The 6,640-nt window shown below is 49.4% G+C and overlaps 1 pseudogene; it reads right to left on the reverse strand.

Moving 5' to 3' along the window:
* Positions 1-4,474: 4,474 nt before the first annotated feature.
* LOC104495761 lies at positions 4,475-5,978 on the reverse strand (annotated as a pseudogene).
* Between the last annotated feature and the right edge of the window lie 662 nt (positions 5,979-6,640).

Raw genomic sequence — 6,640 nt, forward strand, 5'->3', positions numbered from 1 at the left:
CGGGGCTCGGGAAGGCGAGTGTCCCACAGCGCCCCGTGGGCCCCGCGGAGGCAAGAGGCTAGCGCAGATCCCGCGAACGCGGCAGCGGCCCCGCTTCTTCCAGGACTAGCACAGCCGTGCTCGGTCCTTCAGAGCGTGAATCCAGTGTTCCTAATGCGACACTGAGGTTGATGAAAAAAAAAAAGTGTTTTCTGAAGGGAAATGGGCGCAGGCTGATTTTCTACCCAAGAGCAAGGCAACCCAGACGTCTCGCAGCCACCTTGACGGCTGCTCACCTCGACGGCTGCTCACCTCGCAGGACGCACCTTTGCAGGATGAACAGGCGCTGCCAGTTTCACCCGGCCCACAGGAAGCTCCGGCTTCCAGCCCACTGAAGTTGATGGTACCTGCTTAAGGGCATTGCTCCGTAAAAACACCGAGGAGCTGCTGTAGGTCTTACCACAGGAGAGGGTGTGAAGAGTTGCTCTTTCGACAGATCTGATGCACAGAATCATAGAATACCAGGGCGGAGGGGACCTCAAGGTCACCGCTTGTATGAACATCTCTCAGCCTGCATAAGTGTGTGGTGAGGGAGTTCTCTCATAGTCTGATATGAGCCACGTGATGAAAATTTTTCTTTACTTGTTAAGAAAAAAGGAAGACGGCAAGAGATTGTTTATGGCCAAGAGGCTGCTCAGTCAGTCAGGTCTCCCAGTGTAATTGTTGCTACTCTTCTGCTTCCTACACTAATGAAGTTCTTAGGAACAGACAACATATTTGAAGATAAGATCCTCCTCATTTGCTTCTGGAGTTTGAGGAGAAACACAAGAACTTCCAAGTCTTGCACATGTACTTGTGCGATGAGAGGAAAGCGTGTATTTGATAAAGTAACTTCATTGCATCTTGCTTTCGCGCATGAGAATTTACTAGCTTGTTGGGAGGTTTGCTTAGGGAAGGTTGGCGTGCCCGAACGTTTAATGTCGGTATTCGGCAGCCCCTGAGGCAGAGGAGGATCCCGGCACTCCACACCAGCCCCTGTTGCCTGACTCTGCAACGATGTGAAAGAGCAATGCCAAGGGGCCTCTTATTTTCCTCTGACCAAGCACCCTCCCTTCCCAGGGAGGACAGCACGTTCTCCCCTCCCCTCCTGGCTTATCTCTTTAGCTGGGTAACAACGCCTTTCTGAGCTGGAACTTTTCTTCCATGGCCCATTAATAGGCACCGGTCTTTTGAGCAAAAAGCCTTTGACAAGGCCAGGTTTTCAAGCACGCTGATGCATCATGAGTTTGCGGTTGTGTGGGCACTATTAACCTGACATATCTCAGTAAGTTACAAACGCTTTTGCTTTTAGTTTCTGCCGTGAAGGTATGTTTATAAACACAAGCTTTTCACTCTGGTGTCAGTTAGCCTAGCTGGCTGGTTTAGTTAGGATGCCTTTTCTCATTCTAAAAGCAACCGTTCTGTTATTAACAGTTCTAAAGTTCTGAAAGTTCTGTTATTAGCAGTGCTTGAAGGTGGAGGGGGATAATATCTGGCTTGCCTATGACAAACTGGGGTGGTGCACACAGGGAGCAGGGGGCTAGCGAGGGCACTTAGCCTGTTGCTCTGAGGCGCGGTGGGAGCACTGCAGCTCAGCTGAAAACTTACGGAGATGAGCTGGAGGCTCCTGAGGTAATAGGAACCGACCAAGAAACATTGGTGAAATACCTCAAAGGATTTACGCTGTGTCAGGTCCTGCAGGTAGGTCTCTGGATGTGTGCACTTCCTGCACACAGGAGAGAAACCACTTCCACCACGCTCTCTGCTTCACACAGCTTCCTGTAGGCCCTCTGTTGTTTACGGAGCAGCTGATAACTGAAGAGTACGTGATACTCATCGCAGAGCCTGCAGGAAACCCGCCTCAGGCTGGAAAACTCTAGGCTGAGGCACTGACCAGTGCCGAGGCACTCGGCTCCTGCAGACAAGTAATTATGAGCAAATAGCAACTTTCAGGAAATACAAAAACACCTCCCTGAGGTCTTCCAGTTGGGAATACCACACCTAACACGATCTTGGTTTCAGCAGAGGAAGGTTTCTTTAGCAGAAATTAGTTCATAGCAATTTTAGCAGCAGCTATTAGTTCAGAATGTGTGGAAAACCAGGAAAACAAGTAATTCATTTAGTCAAATGAATTAAAACTTCATTAAAAAACATTAGTAATTCATCTGTGTATCCCAGGACATTCCAAGTCTAAATTCAGACTCAGTGGAGTTAAAATGTGAATTCAGTGCTAGTCAGTGTCTCAAAGCTGCTTTTTCCAACTTTATTTAAAAAGTGATTATATAAGACTCCTTTCCTCATTTTAAGTTCATATTTTAAGTGCCAGCGGGTTGTCTGACAGGACTGATAGGCGTGTGCTTTTGAGAACAGGCTTTTAGTTGTCCTAACTCTGAGGCATGAGGTAAGAAGGAGAAAAGAACAGGTATCTTCTGCAGCATAACACCTTGAAATGCCGTCTATTTCTAAGAGTTCTACGGAAATACGGTGGCTGCCGTGTGCCATGTCCGCGTGCTGGTTTGCTGCGCCTGCAACTGCTGCGTCAGCTCGTGCCCATCCTCGCTCTGGGCTTGTTTCAATTGCCGGGGGCACCCGATTCAAGGAAACTTCAAGAAATCCTCAGAAAGCTATTTTTAGAATCAGTGACTATCCCAGTGGTGCTGCGACCACTTCCTAACCACACAGCAGCTGTGGGGCTCTGCACGGACACACTTCTGCTCCGCTGGGGGTTGAATTTGGCCACCCGTGCTCACGGCAGCTCTACAGGGCAAGACGCTTCTAAGCTGGCAACAACCCAAGGTAACGGGGCAGTTCTACAGTGCAGATGCGTTCTTGCTGCCGTAAGTCACATCTCTAGAAATCTTTTTTGTCTACCTTTCCTCTAACGGAGGAGCATCACGCACACAATGTGTACTTGGCCAGGCTACTCTCTACACGGCAGACCGAGGGTTACAGCACAAACCTGTCACTACAGAGCGTTCAAACACGAGGGATTACGTGGCTATCCTGCTCCTCACAGAGACTTACGGTTAAAGCTGAATCAGCAGCAAGCCCTCCTGGAATCTTGCCCTCTCCTTTTGAAATTAATTTGACACATCACAAGCCGTTAAATAATAATAATTTACAAAAAAAAAAATCAAACAACAAAAAAATCCATGAAAATGGTCTTACCTGCAATTTGCATGGTGAGGTGACTTCTTGCAGAGAAAATGAATCACAGCGTCCAGCCTGCAGAGCAAAGTAGTAAGAATCTGGACTTAAAGCTGCAGTAGCATTTTTCTCTCCTAAAAAGGAAGTAAGAGAAATCCAGGGCGGCCGGAAGAAAGCGGAGTCCCCAGGTTCGGTGCTCCTTATCCTCGGTATTGTATGCAGAGAGATCCAGGTCAAAGATACTGTCTGTGTTTTCCGTGAATGACAGCCAAGGGACGGTACTGCAAAGCTAAGCCGGTGAGCATTTCCCAAGTCACCCGTGAAAGGAGAATTCAGGGGGATGGATCCAGCTGAACACGTGGATGTTACGTTTACTAATTCTGAAACCTTCCAGAAGTTAATGCTTCAAGCAGGCATATACACAGACCCAGCATTTATGATAGTTTTTGAGGCCTTAATTTTCAAGAGAGCTGCATGATTCTGGTAGACGGGTGGATGATGGCATGGCTTTTAAGGGTAATAAAACCCAACAGAATTGGAATGCTTTTACGTCATAAAAATGATACCATTTAAGCAAATTAACAAGTCTTACATCTTTCTCGCCACGACCACTACACACAGCAAAACGAGCTGTCAAGGCTTCCAGTTTTTTCATGGCAGATTACCATAAGATGTCTGGCTCACACGATGAGCTCAGCTGCCTTATTTTCAATCTCCCCACACACAACCCAACTTTTCTTCGCATTTTTCTGAAAGAGCTGCAGTCATTAGATTCTTTAACCAAAACTTGCTGCCTGAATGTTTTCGTTTTTCGGCACAGTTTAACCTGTAGTTGACTATGGAGCAGCTCATCTTCAGTATAGAATCACAGAATGCTTCAGGTTGGAAGGTCATCTAGTCCAACCCCCCCCCACCCCGCAGTGAGCAGGGACATTTTCAACTAGACCAGGATACCCAGAGCCCCCTCCAACCTGACCTCGAAGGGTTCCAGGGTTGTGGCATCAACCACCTCTCTGGGCAAGCTGTGCCAGCATTTCACCACCACTGTTGTAAACAATGTCTTCCTTACAGCCAGTCTAGATCTCCCCTCTTTTAGTTTACAACCATTACCCTCTGTCCTGTTGCAACGAGCCCTGCTGAAAAGACTGTCCCCACCTTTCTTACAGGCCACCTTTAAGTACTAAAAGGCCTCAATAAAGTCTCCCCGGAGCCTCCTCTTCTCCAGACCAAACAACCCCATCTCTCTCAGCCTGTCCTCATAGCAGAAGTGCCCCGACCCTCTGATCATTTTTGTGATCCTGCTCTGGACCTGCTCCAACAGGTCCATGCCCTTCTTGCGCCGAGGACTGCAGAGCTGGACACAGTGCTCCAGGTAGGGGCTCACCATAGTGAAGCAGAGCGGCAGGATCACCTCCCTCGATCTGGAGCTGGCCACACTTGTTTTGATGGAGCCCAGGATACAGTTGGCTTTCTGGGATGCAAGTGCACATTGTTGGTTCATGTCCAGCCTTCCATCCACCAGTACCATCCACCAGTCCTTCCCTGCAGAGCTGCTCTCAATCACATCATCCCCCAGCCTGTATTGATACCGGGGGTTGCCCCAAACCAGGTGCAGGACCTTGCGCTTGGCCTTGTTGAACCTCATGAGGCTCATGTGGCCCCCACTTCTCCAGCTTGTCCAGGCACCCCTGGATGGCATCCTGTCCCTCTGGCATGTCAGCTGCACCACTCAGCTTGGTGTCATCTGCAAACTGGCTGAGGGTGCGCTCAATCCCGCTGTTTATATCATTGATGAAGATACTACACAGCACTGGTCCCAGTAGGGACACCACTTGTCACTGATCTCCGTCTGGATGTCAAGTCATTGACCACTACCCTCTGGTTGTGACCATCCAATCCAATCCATGTCTCCAGTGCAGAGAGAACAATGTGGGGGACTGTGTCACAGGCTTTAGAGAAGTCCAGATAGGTGACATCCATAGCTCGTCCCCTGTCCACTGATTCAGTGGCTTCATCATCGAAGGCCATTAGGTGGTTTAGGCAGGACTTGCCCGTGCTGAAGCCACACTGTGTGTCTTGAATCACCTCCCTGTCCTCCACGTGCTTTAGCAGAGCTTCTAGGAGGATCTGTTCCATGGTCCTCCCAGGCAAAGAGGTGAGGCTGACAGGTTGGTAGTTCCCAGGCTCCTCCTTCCTACCCTTTTTCAAAATGGGTGCAATGTTTCCCTTTTTCCAGTCTCCAGGGACTTCACCTGGCTGCCAGGACTTTTCAAGTATCTCAGAGAGTGGCTTGGCAACTACATCAGCCGATTGCCTCAGGACTCTGGGGGTGCATCTGATCAGGTCCCATAGGCTTATGTATGTTCAGGTTCCTCAGGTGGTCACAAACCTGAACTTGTCTTACAGCGGGAAGGACTTTGCCCCCTGGTTCCCATCTTGTGATCTGTGAACTTGGGAGGTATAAGAAGAGAGGTTATCAGTGAAGACTGAAGCAGAGAAGTTGTGGAGTTCCTCAACCTTCTCCTTGTCTGTAACTAGCTTGCCAGTGATGTTCATCAGAGGGGATATGCTCTCTTTGACCTCCCTTTTCGGGCTGACATACCTGTAGAAGCTCTTCTTATTATCTTTGCATCTCTTGCCAAGTTCAGCTCCAGCTGTGCTCCAGCTGTTCAGGCCTTCCTGAACTCGTCCCCACATCACTATGTAGCAGTGCAGCATCCCTACAGTCTTCCAAGGATACCCGTCCCTGCTTCCACTGCCTGTGAGTTTCCTTCTTGCCCTTTGGTTTGACTAGTAGGTCTCAGTTCAGCCATGCCGGTCTCCTCCCTTCATTGCCTGATTTCTCACATATGGGGATCAACAGCTCTTGCACTCTATGAAAAGCATCCTTAAAGATCTGCCTCCTCTGTTCCACTCCCTTGTCGCTGAAAAAGGTTTCCAGGGTGTCCTACTGACTAACTCCTAGAAGAGCTGGTAGTTTGCTTTCCTAAAATTCTGGGACCTGACTTTACTCTTCACCCGACACATATCCTTCAGGACTGTGAATTCCACCAGTGCGTGACCACTGCAGCCCAGGCTGCCTCCAGTCTTGACATCAGTGATGAGCTCCCTTGCACTGGTGACCGTCAGGGCCGGTATCGCATCCCCTCTGGTGGAGCTGTCTACAACCCGACTTACCTACCTCAATGCAATCCAGGAGCCTCCTGGATTGCCTACAGCTCCCTGTGCTACTTTTCCAGCAGGTGCTGGGGTGGTTGAAGTCCTCCAGCAGGACAACAGCCTGCGAGTGCAATGCTGCCTAGAGCTGGAGTAAGAAGGCTTCATCGATAGGCTCCCCTCGATCAGGCAGCTTTTATCAGACACCAGCCACAAGGTTCCCTTTGTTGCCTCGTCTCTGATTCTCTCTCGTAAGCTTTCAACCTGCCTGGGGCTATTCTTCAGGGACAGCTCTTCACACTATCCGTTTCTTGACACA

Source organism: Buceros rhinoceros, unplaced genomic scaffold (assembly GCF_000710305.1).
Source record: "Buceros rhinoceros silvestris isolate BGI_N320 unplaced genomic scaffold, ASM71030v1 scaffold3556, whole genome shotgun sequence".
Classification (NCBI taxonomy): domain Eukaryota; kingdom Metazoa; phylum Chordata; class Aves; order Bucerotiformes; family Bucerotidae; genus Buceros; species Buceros rhinoceros.